This window comes from Peromyscus californicus, unplaced genomic scaffold (genome assembly GCF_007827085.1).
Source record: "Peromyscus californicus insignis strain IS unplaced genomic scaffold, ASM782708v3 Scaffold_6__1_contigs__length_162567912, whole genome shotgun sequence".
Lineage (NCBI taxonomy): Eukaryota > Metazoa > Chordata > Mammalia > Rodentia > Cricetidae > Peromyscus > Peromyscus californicus.
In genome coordinates, this window is record NW_026294584.1 from 136159862 (window position 1) to 136176637 (window position 16776).

At 46.3% G+C, this 16776-nt stretch overlaps 1 protein-coding gene across 11 annotated transcripts in view; it reads right to left on the minus strand.

Moving 5' to 3' along the window:
* Mical3 (microtubule associated monooxygenase, calponin and LIM domain containing 3) overlaps positions 1 to 14692 on the minus strand; it is a 211163-nt gene extending 196471 nt beyond the window's left edge. For 3 of the 11 annotated variants that reach the window (XM_052721457.1, XM_052721456.1, XM_052721454.1), the window contains exon 1: positions 14169 to 14688. The gene's annotated coding sequence lies outside the window, so the exon portion shown is untranslated. Of the gene's footprint in view, positions 1 to 14168 lie in introns of all 11 variants that reach the window. The other 8 variants (XM_052721450.1, XM_052721448.1, XM_052721446.1 and 5 more) reach the window with 5 other exon arrangements.
* Between the last annotated feature and the right edge of the window lie 2084 nt (positions 14693 to 16776).

The following is a 16776-nucleotide window of genomic DNA, read 5'->3' on the forward strand; positions in this document are numbered from 1 at the left end:
AAACACATCGCCTGTCCACCTGTTGGATAAGATCAAGTGTGAAATCTAGCACATTAGAAAAACATAGTGGCACAGACTTGTAATCTCAGCTGAGGCAGGAGGATCAGAGTCAAAGTTAGCCTGGGCCATCATAGACGCTGTCTCAAAAACAAACAACAATTCAATAAAACTACAAAAACACATGAAGGGGTTCCACGGTGTCCACTGTGGCCCTGGCTGGGGGGCTGCTCTCTTGCTTTGCACCCTGTGGCCTCAAGGTTCAGCAGGAACTAGCTATGATGTCACCCCCTCAACCTAGGGTGCTGGTCGCCTTCTTGAGTCACAGCATCAGCTAGCCTGAGACCTGAAGGCTCTGCGTGCAGAGGAAGGGGCTGGGTGGGGGTGGGGGAGTGGGGGGGTGGAACCTGGGAGCACAAGCGCTGCTGTGTGGACAGCAGCACCCACTTCCTGCAGGGGGTGTGGCCGCACTGCCACCTGGGGTTGCCGCCTATGAGGTCGCAGGTATATTCCTTCCAAGAATGATTAACAAACTAACAAGACTTTTTTGGTCATTGTGACGTTTGTAACTAAAGTAGGAAGGAACTCCACAGCTCTTTAAGCACATACAAAGCCTTCAAAACTGGACCCAAAATTCAGAATGCTTTTTAAAAAGGGATTATTTATCATCATCATCATTATCATCATCATCATTGTTATTATTCCCAAATGCCAGTAAACAATTAAATGCAGATTTAACTTAGGTAGCTTTTTTTTTTCACCTGTCCATTTGATGTGACAGTTGAAGGTGTTAAATCTTATTGGCTAGGGCTGGAGACATAGCTCAGTGGCACTTTCTACTCTTCCAGAGGACCTAGGTTCATTCAGTTCCCAACACCCACAAGGCACTCAAAAAAAAAAAAAAAAAAAAAACCTGTTAACTCCAGTTTTAGGGGATCCAATACCCTCTTCTGGTCTCCATGGGCACTGCACTTACATTTGTGCACACACCTGCATGCAGAAGAAGCAGTCATTCATATATATATATATATATATATATATATATATATATATATATAATAAACCTTAAATATTTTTCCCTTGGTATGCTTTCCTGACAAAGACAATGCAAAATTATTGGAATAGTTAAGTGATCTGAAAGAATGCTGGAAAAGAAGTTATTGGTATACTACTAGTAGTCCGTGCAGCAGCATCCTGTCTCAGGATACCTTGCAGAACTTGGACAAAGCAGTTGAGCACATGGAAAGGTCTCGCCCAGTTTCTTCTGCACACCTCCTTGAGTTTGGTCATGCAGAGACTCTCCTTCCACTGCTTTCTCTCATGAGCTACCTCAATGACAAGGAGCTCCTTACAGCTTATAATTACAAGGATCACGTCCCCCTCAAGTTCCAAAGTGGTCACATTGTACCTTGTACTTCAAATCTAATTTTTTACCATTGTGAAAAAAATCCTAATCCTCCCAAAGAAGAATTCTAAGTACAGATGCGGCTGGCTCACTCACCAGAAACTGTTGCTTTGTATGAAGATCTGAAGAAGCTCAATGGAGACATTCTTCAGAGCTGTCAAACTCGTGAAGAATGTGACCTACCAAAGGTGAACATCACAGCAGCCCGCTAGCTCTGAGGAGCCAGACAACATCCTTGATTCAGCATTGCTTTCCTGTGTCGGATGATTGTGCTATAATTAGGCAGGCAACTTCCTGATCTGAAAAGCTTGCATGTCTGGGCATAGTGACACACACCTTTAATCTTAGCACTGGGGAGGCAGAAGCAGGTAGGTCTCTGAGTTCAAGGCCAGCCAGGGCTTCAATCAGATAGGTCATATTAAAATATAGGCTGGCTGGGATGAACTTTCTTTTTTATTTTTGCATTTATTTATTTTGCTGGGGGAAAGGGATGCATGCCATAGTGCTCAAGTAGAGGTCAGAGGACAGCTTGTGGGAGTCATTTCTCCTCCCTCCATTATGTGGATTCTTGGAATCACCGCCAGGCTCTGGCAGTAAGCACCCTTTACTCACCGAGCCATTCCACTGGCCCCAAACTTCTCCTTTGACACATTAATTTTGAAGATAATGTTTTTTTTAAGTCACAAGGAATTTGTTATAGTAAATGTTTTCATGGCATTTGACAGAACTCAGAATAATTTCTTTGAAACAGGTTCAAATCTAAAAATAAAATCAAGTAAAACACGGTCAGCCAGAAAAAGTCTCTATTTAAAAAAGAAAAAAATTCAAACCACCAAAACATACATTTTATATAATAACAAAATATAAAAATGAAGTCAACTGGGTTTGGAGAGATGGCCCAGCAGTTAACAGTGCTTACTGCTGTTCTAAAAGAACACATAGGGTTAAGCAGTTAAGAGCACTGGTTGCTCTTCCAGAGGATCCAGGTTGGAGTCCCAGCACCCACTTGACAGTTCACTGCCATCTGCAACTCCAGTTCTGGGGATCCAACACCTCTTCTGGCCTCAGCAGACACCAGGCATGCATGTGGTGCATAAACATCTATGCAAGTCAAGCACCCAGACACATAAAATAAATAAATAAAAAAATTTTAAATAGAAGCCAACCGACAGAAAGGAAGAAGACAATTAGGTAAGAGATGTGACGAGCGAGTCTGTCCATATGCTTTCTCCTTTCACGGCTACAAACTTAGAGCAGGTGTGATGAGAATTAAGATTGTCTTGTAAGACTTACTAGGAGGTGAACGGAAATAACTATTTAAATATCTTATAAATAATATGAACAAAATATCTCACTATACTCTCTGTCTTATTTCAGTCTGTTTCTTATATTTTGGTGTGAGCCTAGCCTTTAATGGTTGAGCCATTTCTCCAACAGGAGTCTGTTTCTTAATACCATATCCATTCTCATTTAGGTGGATATAGTACTTAGAGTTTCTCTGAAGTCACATGCCCACCTTATCACAACATTTACATCTTTACACTGCAAGTATCCAAGTATCCTTCCAGACCGGAGGAGAAAGAGCTTAACATGGTTGTAAAATTCCTCAACTTACTAAATCAAATTACAAGTTATCCAAGAATGCTAGGTTTTGATCATCCAGCACTTTCCAAGTATCATTTTTAAGTTATAGTCTAACTCAGTGAGGTTTCCTCTCTAAATCAGAAATGTTTCATTTCTGAAAACATCTGCAGGACCAGATGTTTCTCTGAGCAGATGTTTTTCTGAAAAGAGCTGCTCCAGTGAGTACAGAAACATCTCTTTTTAAAAAATGCTTTATTAGTTTAAGTGTATGCACGTTTTGCGTGGATGCATCTATGCCCCATTGTGTGCCTGGTGCCCACTGAGGTCAAAAGGGGGTGACGGATCCCCTAGAACTGGAGTTACACATGTTTGTCAGCTGCCAGGTGGGTGCTGGGAACTGAACCCAGGTCCTCTGCAAGAGCAACAAGTGCTCCTAACTGCTGAGCAAACTCTCTAGCCCCCAAATATTTCTTATCTATCGTGTCTAGACACTGTAAGAAACTCAGTAACTCTGAAAAGACAGAAACATCAAATAACCACTGCAGGACCCCAAGTGTTCCTTGCTTCTGACTGAGATCACAAAAACTGTAGTTTGATCAAAGCTTCTGATTGACTTTCAGTCATTGCGCCCGCCCCAGTGTCTGATTGACAAGGCATTTGTCTGGGAATGACAGATGTGGCGAGGATAATGAGACAGAGGGTCTAACTTCTAGGACTGACCGTATGAACGCGGAGGGAGCAGTGGATTGAAATAGTTATTGTCAGGTGAAGGGCGCTGCTCCCAAGGTTGAGAAGGCTTACCTGAGATCTGAAAGATTCTGTGGAAGTGGGGGGGAATTTTAATGCCCCCTCCCCAAAACAAGTAGATTGCAAGAGGTAATCTGTGAAGTGAGACTCCCTTTATCTGTAGAAGTTCCAGCTTGGAGAGAAGAGCTGGGCTCGGACTCTGTGGCCAAGGGCTTTCAAGTAAAGTACGGATCTGACTGAGGAGGAAGACCAGTCCAAAGGAATGCGAACACACAGGAACCGCTGTGTAAACAGTGTGTGGGTGGGAGCTGAGTGTCCAGACATCATCTCCTGGGCTGGAGGTGTGGCTTAGTGGTACAGTGAGTGCCCGCCATGCCAGAGGCCCTAAATTTCATCCTAGCACCAGGTGGCAGGGGGAAAAGGCTATAATTAAAGAAATCATCTTCTTTTATTGTGCCTTTTCATTTGGGGAGAGGTTTGAGTACTGAGCATACTTTTGTAACAATAAAACAGTTACAATTTCAGAGCCGCTGCCTCTCACCCTCCCAAAAAAAGACAGGACAGAAAAAGGTTGAGGAAAAATGTCTATCCGTCCAGATTATATGACCTCTTCGGTCCTCGAACGACATCACTGGTTACAAAGTCTTCAGTAAATTCTTTCCCCTTGCTTAGAGAGCCCTCTGCTTGCATGGAGAGCATCAGTGCCTGTCTTCACCCTGCAGGATGCAGCCACAGACCTTCATTCCCGTACACTATGGAAGGAGAGTGAAGGGAGGAGGGCATGGAGTTCAACCGGCCTCAAGGGCCAGGCGTCCCTGGCCTCTCTGAGGATCCGCCTCTGTTCTGTGGAAACAGAACCCTGACTGAGGAAAGTGGTCCACCGGACAGCGCCTCAGCACAGGCGAGCCAGTCACCACTCCTGACTCTTTGCCGGGCGTGGCCAAGGCCCCTTTTAAGAGGTCAGGTCGGATGAAATGACTCAAGGCACTTGTCACCAAGCTTGGGGACCTGAGGTCAATGTCCAGGATGCAAATGGTATAAGGAGAGAACTAATTCTCACAAGCTGTCCTCTGACTTTCTCTTGTACACCACGGCACAGAAGCATAACCACACAGATACACACAAAATAAATAAACAATAAAAAAACTTTTAACTTGGGGTTTAAAAGATACCATAGGTTCTCTCCCTAACATTGAAAAAACAGGTAGCATAAGGCAACAACAACAACTTAATTAAAAACAAACAAACAAATGAACAAACAACACTTAGGGGGAGAAAAGCATAGGCAGATGGGCTGAAGTTTCACCACACAAACTCAAGCTTCCACATAGTCAGTCACTAATGGGCCCCACACAGAGTTGCCTTCAGCCCTCAGGCCTGCTGGGGCAGTAGGGCCAAAGGTAGCTAGACCCTCCCAGCCAAGCTCCCCCTCCTGGATCTCCTTGCCAGTTCACCCCAGGGTGCTGTCCCAATATCTTCTATGTATGCTTAGAGTTTCATAAGGCATTTTTGGCTTCTGGGCTGGGACACTTGGTGGCATTGGCTTCATGCTGGACATTTGTGAGTTTGCCCACCCAGCATCCATCCTGTTCAGGAATGGGACCTGAAGGCAGCAAGATGGGCACTCAGCTTAAGGTCCTGTTGTTCCACCTATGAGCCGGTGGCAGGTAGCCTGGCTAAAGGTGCTCTGACCTTCCTTCCTGGAATTTGAGTGGGAAGCAGAGAGCCACAGAAGAATGAGAAAGACCAGGATGTGGTGGAATATTTAAGTATGTGAAGATGTGTTACATATTTTTATGCTGTAGAATATTACTTTAACTGTGTAAAGGCGTGTTACATTTGTTTGTATTTGTTTAATTATGAAAAGATGTGTTGCTGTTTCACCTTGCCTGTCTAAGGCACCCAATTGGTCTAATAAAAAGCTGAACGGCCAATAGCAAGGCAGAAGAGGGATAGGCAGGACCAGTGGGCAGAGAGAATAAGTAGGAGGAGAAACCTGGGCTCAAGAGAAAAAAGAGGAAAAGAGAGAACTAGGAAGAAAGAGAGGGAGACGCCCAGGGCCAGCTAGCCCGCCAGGCAGGTCTCAGCCAGCCAGACATAGAGACAGCAGGAAAGTAAGATATACAGAAAGAAAGGTAAAAATCCCAAGGCAAAACAAAGATAAGGAGAAACAGATTAAAATAAGAGCTAAGGTAAGGCCATGCATTCTTTTTTTTTTTTTTGGTTTTTCGAGACAGGGTTTCTCTGTGTAGCTTTGCTCCTTTCCTGGAACTCACTTTGTAGACCAGGCTGGCCTTGAACTCACAGAGATCCTCCTGCCCCTGCCTCCGGAGTACTGGGATTAAAGGTGTGCTCCACCACTGCCCAGCAAGGCCAAGCATTCTTAACTAACAAAGCTCCATGTCACGATTTGGGAGCTGGTTGGTGGCCTAAAAGAAAAAGTCTGGTACACCAGGGCAAGTTCTTCCAACCAAGAAAATGCTGAGGGAGAGTGCTGCAGGATGCAGAAATATGAAGTAAGAATTCAGCTGACTACGGCAAAGCTATTACCTGGAAGAATCAAGGAATTTTTCTAGAGGAAGACAAGGCTCAAGGAGTACTGGTGTTATTTGGCTTTTTGAATATATCAGCTGTTTTCTGCTATGAATTTCATGTGTGCTATCATAGCTTCCCCAGTTGATTCTTTTCCTAAGAATGTCTCAACAGTGTGGAGTGATCATTCCATGGGCATATACAACTAAGGTATTTGGATACAGTCACGCAGGCAAGGCTTCCTGCTTCCAGGCTTTCTGCTTCTTTTTAACATTAGAATTCAGATGTCTGCTTTCTGAAATTATCTCATTTAGCAAGCGCACAAAGCCAGGGCCAGCTCTGGACTAAAGTATCCAGGGACAAACGGCAGACAGAATAATCTCCCCAGACCACCTGCTAGGTAAATATCCACATGGAGACACCACCTAGACCAGGCAGATGGTAGGTATTTTGCTTCTTTTGCAAATTAAGCTCAGACTCCCCTTTCTCACACAGCCCAAGTGGCACCCTCAAGCAACTTACTTAGAACAAAAGGGTTTTTACATACCAGGTGCATCAAGCTATGAGACAGGTTTCCTAGCTCTGAGCGGACTTACCCCTCCCGACCAGAAAGGGGCAGGGCCAGAGGATTGCTGATTGTCGGTGTGAAGATGGGTCATGGGGAGAGTAGAGGAAGGAACAAAGACGGAGATATGAACGAAGACAAAGATGAAGATGAGAAGGAGATGGAAAGAACTTAGAACTATGAGAGGACGGACAGGAGGAGAAGGGACAGAGAGGAGATAAGTATGAGAATAGAATTGAAGCTGTGTAGATAGAATTTCGTATGAGAAGAATAAAGTCAATGGACTGAAGTGCTCAGTGTTCTTAGATCCATTCCCTCAGATTATTTCTCTTCATTGGTATCATCTCTTCCTGAAATCCTGGAAAAAGATTATTAGAGGCTGGACCCTAATAGCCTTTGTTAGGAGAGAGCTAGTCACCTTTAGATCCCCTTCCCTGTCATGGTTCTCATCCTTCCTGGCACCTGGAAACCACCTTTTCGTGAGCTAATTCACAGCCTCTCTCTAACTTTCCTCACCCTTCCAAGAGGTAGCCTAAGAGTTTCTGTTATTTGCACCACCCCCAACAACTGCCCAGAAGCTCCACCCCTTACTAACCTCACCCTTGCCATTGCCACCCCTATTTGATTATAAAGTACTAAAAGGTGATTGAGCTACAGAGACATTAATATGTTTTCCCAAGGTCACATAATTAATGAGCATCATGGTCAGAATTTGAACCCAAGTTTTGGTATGAAAGCGTGATGGGAGTGACGACTTATTATACAACCAAGAAGAATTCAAATGCTTACCTCCCTATATTCTACATAAAACCCCTACCCATGTCATGGTGTCAGAATTGCAAGGACTCTAAATGAGAAAAACAGGAACAGCGATGCTCCCTTCTTGGAGTTGTCCGGCACTGCCACAAGTGCTGCATATATAAGTTCCTGACCTGTGGTATTGTGGTGGTTTGAAAGAAAATGGTCCCCAAGGGAGTAGCACTATGAGGAAGTATGGCCTTGTTGGAGGAATTGTGTCACTGTCAGGGTGGGCTTTGAGGTCCCTTTTGCTCAAGCTTCCTTCAGTGTGACAGTCAGTTGACTTCCTGTTGCCTGCAAGATGTAGTACTCTCAGCTCCAGCACCACATCTGCCTGCACACTGCCATGCTCCCCTTCATGATCATAATGGATGGAATCACTGACACTGTAAGTGAGGCCCCTCGATGACATGTTTTCATTTATAAGAGTCCCATGGTCGTGGTGTCTTTTCATAGCAATAAAAACCTAACTAAGCTGGGCGGCAGTGGCGCACGCCTTTAATCCCAGCACTCGGGAGGCAGAGCCAAGTGGATCTCTGTGTGTTTGAGGCCAGCCTGGTCTACAGAGCGAGATCCAGGAAAGGCACCAAAACTACATAGAGAAACCTTGTCTCGAAAAAGAAAAAACAAACAAAAAACAAAAAAAACACAAACAAACAAAAATCTAAGGCAGGTATGCACTGACGTTGGTTTGGCTGACCTAAAAGTACAAATTATACCCACATAGTGAAACTAACAGAATAACTGACACCTGATCTAGTCCAAAGATTGCTGCTTCTGTGTAGATCCCAATAGAATCTCAAAACCTCTCTCTGCCAAATCTCTCACAACACACACACACACACACACACACACACACACACACACACACACACACGAAGGTCAAAGGACAATTTCCAGGAGTTGGTTCTCTCCTTCCACCAGGTAGTTATCAGGCTTAGCATCAGGTGCCTTTACTCAATGAGTCACCTCGACGGTCCCATATCAGGTTTTAAAACCTGGATATCTCTCAGTATCTAGTTCAGATGCCCGTGTGTGTGTGTGGCGGGGGCGGGGAGCACAGGGTTGGCGTAAGTACGCACTCACTCGAAAGCTCCACTGTCTGCCGTTGGAGAAGAAATAGAGCCAGGTTATCCATCCCTCTTTGGGATGATGAAAATGAGGCACAATCGGGAAAGAGGACTGGGGTGGGGGTGGGGGTCAACCAAAACTAAGTCGGTGTGAAAACGGCACAAGGAAGCCTGCTACTTTGCACATTAAAATAAAAATTAAACAGGCCAAGAGACTCTCTGTCTGAGGCTCAGCTGAGGAGGTGTAGCAAGCCACAGGTTAGGCAGAGTCTGGGAACTCTGTGCCCGGCATTGGTGCTGAGGCTGTGAAACCTGGAAAAAGGAAATAGATTTTCCAGGTAGCTCTTATTCCCATCCTGCCTCTTCCTCCTGCCTTTCCCACTTGGTCACACCACCATCTGTGTTAGAATGTGCAAGACAGGCTCTCCCAGAGCTCTGGTCATCGCCTTAACCCTGAGGTATGACTTACTTAAAATAACACACACACACACACACACACACACACACACACACACACACACACACACACACACGAGGTCCTACTCCAGCTTCCCAAGGACTGGAGCTCCATATATGAGCCCCCAATCACCCAGGTTTGGCTTTGGCTTCACTTCTTTTCTGAAATATTGTCTCTGGATGCATCCCAGGCTTTTCCTATGTATTATCATGTTGTATTCCCTCCAAGTTGGACCAGTGCAGAAAGCAACCCAGAACAGATGAGAGAGGTTTACCCCGAAGAATCCATAACATTGTGTGTTAAGGTTTTTTTATTTTGTTTTGATGTTAGTTTTTGCTCTTGAGCTAGGGTTTCATTCTGTAACCTCGGCTGGCCTCAAACTTGTGGCAATACTCCAACTTCAACCTCTTGTTAATGTTTTTTAAAAATGCTTAATCAGCAGGGGAGCACACCTTTAGTTCCTGCACTCTGGAAGCAGAAGCAGGAAGATCTCCATGAATTTGAGGTTAGCCTGGTCTACATGAAGAGTTCCAGGACAGCCAGGGCTATGTAGAAAAACCCCTGTCTAAAAAACAAAACAAACAAAAAAGAGCAATTCTAATGTCTTACAATTCTCCTTCTGCCTTTTTATCATTAAATTCTCTAAAGCTTTAGTCCTAGGCAATTGCTAATGTTTTCTTTCACTAAAATTTAGTCATTTTGTGGAATGTCATATAAATAGAAAATACAGTGAGTAGATATGCATAGAATTGTAATGAAAATAAGAACATTAGCTAGGCAGTGGTGGCGCATGCCTTTAATCCCAGCACTGGGGAGGCAGAGGCAGGCAGGTCTCTGTGAATTGAAGGCCAGCCTGGGCTACAGAGCGAGTTCCAGGACAGCCAGGGCCGTTACACAGAGAGTGAAGGTACTGGCTGCCCAGCCTGACAACCTGACTTCAATCCCCAAGACCCACATGGTGGATGGAGAGAACTAGCTCCTAAAAGTTGACCTCTGACCTCTGCACAAGCACTGTGGAACATATGTGTCCTTTCCTAAATAAAGGCAATGTCCCGGAAATGTAAAAATATAGTGAAATGTTCTGGTTTTCCTTTCTGCGTGATTCCAAATGCCTTATGCAAAGTTTGTTCAGTCGAGGAGTTGCTCAGTGTCGAGCCCATGCTTAGCACATTCAGAGCCGTGGTTCAGTTCTCAGCTCGTCCACACAAACATAAAAAACAAAACCAAGGGGTTGGCCCACGGTCGAAAGAGTGGTGTGCAGAGGGGCTTGTAGCCCTTCTAACTCTGCTCTCACATCAGCATACTCAGGACAAAGGCCCCTCAGAACTGGGCTTTCAAAAGGCCCGAGTCAGCCTTCGCTCAGTGGTAAAATGCTTGCTTAGCATGCGCAAGGCCCTGGGTTCAACTCCCAGCACTAAAATGATTCGAAAATACTTAATTCTATTTTTTGTCAGCTCTTCTGGAATTTGATTCCTTCTGAGTTTATTCGGTCCTAGCTTTCTTCACCGTTCACTGTGGGAGGATGAGCATAAGGGTTGCTTGACTGTGATCCACATAAAGAATTGAATCTTGAGGCCTGGGGGTGTGGCTTAGCATGGGCAGGGCTCTGGACTTGGTCCCTAACTCCAAGAATAAATAAAACAAATGCTTCATGACTCAGCGTCCAACACACATACATAAACACAAAACCAATACACACATTTCAGGCAATAAAACTTCCTCTCCATATATGTGACACACTTGGATAATTTTTCTTTTTAAAATGCCGGTTATGGTCAAATTGATTTTCTGGCCCACTGATGAGTCACAATCTAGTTTGCTAAAGTATCAGCTTGGGTTTTAGCAAAGCACCGAGTCTCTTGGGGCCTCCCCCTCTGAATTCAGGAAGCTCTTTCTGAGGGTGAGCTGGGGCATGCAAGCAGCTGAGTTACTGGACACTTTCCCCTGGGCTGTGTGTGGTTGTGGGTTGTCGTTTTTCAGGGAGTAGGTCTTGGTGGCTGTGGTGGGAAGGGTTGGTGAGTGATGAGACCCAGAGGTACTGCTCTTGACTTAGCTGTCCAGTGAACAGGTAGCCTTTGGAATGTTGGTATCCCGCCTTGGGAGGTGGGAGGTGGGTCAGCTCTGCGTTGACCAATCAGAAAAGGGTATTGGGGATGGCTAGCAGAAGCTACCCTGAGCCACCTGTCTGACAGAACTTGTCAGAAGAGCCCAGAGGTGCCCAGGCAAAGGGTGCCCACAGCTCCCTGTGCTGGGTGAGTGCTGGGGAAACCCTGTAGGAGGCTCAGGGTAAGTGGAGGCAGTCTCCACCAGGAGGCAACATAATCCGTGTGTGTGTGTGTGTGTGTGTGTGTGTGTGTGTGTGTGTGTGTGTGTGTGTCTAAAGAGACTAGAACAATAAGTAAAGGGAAGGATGGAGATGGTTGTAACTGGGGTTGCTTGTTAGATAAGCACAAGGAGAGGTTTGTCCAGGTCATTAGCTGGGAACATGGAGACAAAGCAATCTGGTACAGTATGTGGGAGAGCTGTGGCCAGCCATTCTATGTGGGGATCTTCCTGGCCCCGCCTCAGTCTGGCACAGGAGGCCCTGTGATCCCAGTCGGGTGGGTGCCCGCTCTTTATGTGGCTACTTAATTCTCTTTCCAATCTATGACGCGAATGACAGAGGCCAGGCTTTGAGAACAGGCCGGACTGTCTTTGCACCCCCACCCCCATGAAGACTTTAACCCTTTCTCAATCTAATCAAAATTAATGAGAGAGACTTAGAAAGTTATGATGGGAAAAATACTAGCACCAGGTCACACTTTGCAGTTTGTTTGTTTAGTTTTTGGCTTCCGAGAATCTTATGTAGCCTTAGGATAGCCTAGAACCCAAAGTGTAGTGGAGAACAGCTCCTGCTCCTTCCTACCCCTGCCTCTCAAGTACAGGCAGCACCGGGGCGGCCCGGGGTTCATAGGCTACTAACAGTCCTGACCTTTCAGGCCTGGAGTCTGAGGCCTCACCTAACCGAGTGAGCACTGCAGGCCTAGGGGAACTGGCTGTGCAGTTTCTGCCTCCCACCTGCTTCCCAGCATTTATGACTTATGAATATTCATGAGGTAGCTTTAGAATGCAAAGTTTCGAGGACGCTTTTTGCTTCCTGGTCTGCAAGTGTGTGTGTGTGTGTGTGTGTGTGTGTGTGTGTGTGTGTGTGTGTGAAGAGGATGTTGCCCTGGTGTTCCAGTTCTCAGGGAAAGGCCATTTTTAAGATTTCCCTTAGGTGTAGGAGGGATTTAAAGTCGTAATGAGTTCAGTCTTGAAAAGGATTAAGACTATAATTTCTAGGTCATTTTATTTGCGTTTTCCTTTGTTCAAATGGCTACCGTATTCCTGCCTTCTCTCTCTTTCTTTCCACTCTCTTTACTTTCTTCAAGGTCTAATGTAGCCCAGGCTGGCCTCAAACTTGCTATGGAGCTGAGAATGGCCTTCAACCCATGATCCTCTTGCTTCCACCTCCCAAGTGCCGGAGTTGCAGGCATAAATCACCATGCCCTACCCAACCCCAACCCTCCCACCCCCACCCTGCGTTCTTTCCTTCCAGTTGCCGAGCGGGGCAGTTACAGGTGTGACTCTGATAAGCACACAAGCGTGGAATCCATTTCCACAGACCCTTGCAGTTTTCTCTCTACAGTCCCACAAAGGCCCACAGTTCCTTTTTTCCTTGGTCTGGAATATAGGTCAGAACATTTTCTTCGGAGAAGGAGCCCATTTTGAGAGAGGTGCGCCCTCGCTCCTTTGAAACATCCCTTTCATCCTCAGCTGCTCCGGGTAGTCAAAGATGCTGCCAGCTCTCTTCCACACGGTGGCTAGTCACACATCACAATAATAATATACCCCCCCCACCCCCGCCCTCCAGCAGCAGCATGTTTGAGAGGCTAAACCAGTGCCGAGTTCACCTGGAAATACGTCATCCTGATTAGAATGGTGGCGGGCAACCTCGGTGCTTTAGAACGGCCTGGAAGCTAAGTCAGAATGTCCCCGGCAGGAGACCCCTGCAGGTGTTCCAACATGCAGTTAGGGCGGACTCCTGCAGGGGCCAGTCGCGCAGCCGTCGGTTCGTTCCAACTAGGTCCCCCCCACACCACCACACCTTTGTTTTGTCTCCTCTTCCTAACACGGTAAATTGTAAACACTCCACCCCAGCGCTACGGCGGTAAGAAAGGACTAGGGGCTGGGGGAGGAGGGGCTGACGGGGAAGGAGGGCATTTGATGGCTATACAGAAAGTACTTTGCCCTGGAAACACGCTCATTCGCTTCTGAAACGAACGCCGTGCTCCGGAAGTCTTTTTGCCCTTCCCTTGACTTCCAGGGGGGGACCAACATAACCATCCCTTTGTTAACGATCTACAGAGGCTGACTTGCGCCGGGTCCTCCGCAGCCAGGGGCACGTGCATGCCTACGGGTGTGGGGCATGGCATCTCTGGCCTGTTTACCGAGCTCTGTAGGCGAGCGCCGGCGCCCTCTACTGGACGGAAATAAATGTCCCTCTGAGTGTAACAATTGTCGCCCTGTGGATGAGCTAATGGATTCACATTGAGCTCGCAGAAAGGACACGGTGTCGTGGGGATCCCGGGGCAGTCCTCTGACATCTGGCATACCACCGGCTTGCCTAAGGATGTTATTTCTTTGATTGGGGTGGGGGCGGGATAAGAGCATAAAGATAATGGGACGGTATTGGCTGAGAAACTGAGTGCTGTGTTTCTCAGTCTTTGGGGCGTGTGCTTATGGTGCATGGTTATCAGCCGGTGGGGCGTTGTGCAGTAAAGGAGACACGGATACTGGGGTGTAGCTCCCACTAATTAAGAGAGCAACGCGTTTAAAGGCAGGCAGATTTGTTCCAAGAATCTCATATATGCCAGAAAGGCAAGGAAAGGCATACACAATCGAAAGATGTGATTTTTTTTTTAAGGTGTCAAGACACAAAACCTTTTGCTTTAAGAGATTTGCACACCCAGGGGGAGATTTGATGGTACTTACAGACTGGGGCTTCACATCCGCATCTGCCTCGCCGGTGAGAGCTTGCCTGCCCAGATTGGCTGGTCCTCAGGACACAGGTGCTGCTGTTGTGGCTGCGTGCATCCTAAGTGTGGCGGCTCCACCTTCCAGCTAGAATCCCAGCAAAGGTTCTCATCCGGAGGCCCCGAGGCACCCTTCTTTCATCCTTATGGCTTCCCTCGTTCTCTCGGGGTCCAGAGCAGCGAGGAAGGAATGAAGAATTAGGGGTCTGTCACCGTCTGTCGGTTCTCAGCGCTGCATCTCAGCTAGGGCTGCAGAAGTCAGTGCAGCAGCGGAACTGGCTAGGGCTCCTCACGGTTGCCACGGTAACCAGGAGCAGGCGCCTGCCCTGGTGGCTGAGGAAGGCTGTAGAGAAAAGGTAACGGGTAAGCGATGACGCGTTGGCCTCTCTCCTGGGCATCGGTTCAGCCTCAAGTGACCCAAATGAAATGAAGTCCCAGATAACCCGTTCTTTAGACCCAAACCCAAACCACACCACAGCTGCGGTCTTTTTTCTCTTCACCAGTCAACACGCAGAGGGACATGTTAAGGATTAGAAATTCCAGCACTCTCCGAGACTTCCTGCCCCAAAGGAGCCTGCTGTACACAGAGCGGAATGTTTGCTAGGTTCGTTCTTGAAAACAGAACTCCCAGCGGGGACAGCTGTGGGTGAGCTGGCGGAGCTAGAGTAGGGACCAAGCAAAGGATGGTGATGAGCGGTCACTTAAACTCTCTGACCTATAATATGAAGACACAAAGATGTCTTAGAAAAAGCTTTATCAAACTAAGTTGTTCATGTTACTATTATGATCATGATAATGGCAAATGTAGGTTATGATCCCCAAAGACACAATCCCAAAGGCCATAATCCTTAGTGATAAAAATACCTCTAAATTCTAAAACCCTGAAAGACTAACACCTTAACAATATAATTATTCTGGAAAAGAATTCAATTTCTTTTTCTTCTTTCCGTTTTAAAAGGCAGGGGTCTCAATCAAATACACATGGCTGGCCTTGAACTTGCACTATATTAATAATTAAGAGTGAGTTTGAGCCGGGCGGTGGTGGCGCACGCCTTTAATCCCAACACTCGGGAGGCAGAGGCAGGCGGATCTCTGTGAGTTCGAGGCCAGCCTGGGCTACCAAGTGAGTTCCAGGAAAGGCGCAAAGCTACACAGAGAAACCCTGTCTCGAAAAAACCAAAAAAAAAAAAAAAAGAGTGAGTTTGAACTCATGACCCTCAAACAAACAAAAACAACAATTAAATACTAGGGAGAAAATATTTTAAGTGAGGAACTGAGAGGGTAATTCAATTGGTGGGGCGCTTACCTAGTATGTATAAGGTCCTATATCCAACCATGGGAGGAAAAGAAAACAATTACTAAAAACAAAGTGGACAAATAAAAAAGTGTACTTCAGGAATAGATCAAGCCTGTTATAGTGGTGCGTGCCTTTAACCTGAGCACTTGGGAGACAGAAGCAACTCAAAGACAGAACTTTTTGAGTTCAAGGCCAGCCTGGTCTACATAGTGAATTCCAGGACAGCCAAAGCTAAACAGTGAGACCCTGTCTCCAAAAAACCAACCAACCAACCAACCAAACAAACAAACAAACAAACAAACAAACAAATAATTAGTAGATCACAGGACTGAGGCAAAGGCTCAGTGGTTAGGAGCACTGACTGCTCCTCCAGAGGAGCTAGGTTTGATCCCTAGCACCCACACTGTGGCTAACAACTATCTATAATTCCAGTTCCAGGAATCCAATGCCCACTTCTAGCCTCCGTGGACAATGGCGTGCACATAGTGCACAGATATCCATGCACGTGAAACACCCACACACATAAAACAAAACACAAAAACAAAAAGAGAGACCAGATCAAGGGGCTTGTGAGGGTCAGCAAGGGGAGACACGAGTTGCCAAGACTGACAACCTGAGTTTGGTTTCCACGACCCACGTGGTAGAAGGAGAGACTGGAGCCCCAAGTCCTCTGATGTCTCCACACTCCCCACAAAATAAATAAAATTAATAAAAATCATTGAACATAGATCAGGGGCCATGTCATGAAAGTAGTCCACAAAAGCTGGCTGATTTCCACGATCATTAACTATACATCCTGTGTCGTGGTGATGCATGCATCTCCCGGGATTATCCATTCCCATCCATTTTCCACGTGGCATGGCTCCTTTGAAAATTCCTCTATGATTTTCATGCACCCTGATGGGAGCATTCCCTCCTGAGTGTTCTCTCTCCCGGGCCTGCTTCTGTGTTGTGTTGGGCATATGGCATCCATTCCGCGTGCTCTCGTATACAGACCACGGATTTGGCAGGAGCAGAGCTGGCGATTGAACAGGAGCAATATTGCTTAAGTGGCTTCTTGTCCTACTGTGCACATAATTATTTTCCCACCGCTTAGACACTTGGCTGACTTCTTCAGGCGAACGCAGCTTTTAACTCATTAAAAGCTCCTGGAATTCCATCAGCTGGGTGGAATGCCAGTGTAGATAAATGATCCTTTTTTTTTTTTTTTTTTTTTTCCTTCCTGAGACAGGGTTTCTTTGTGTAGTCCTGGCTGTCCTGGAACTCACTC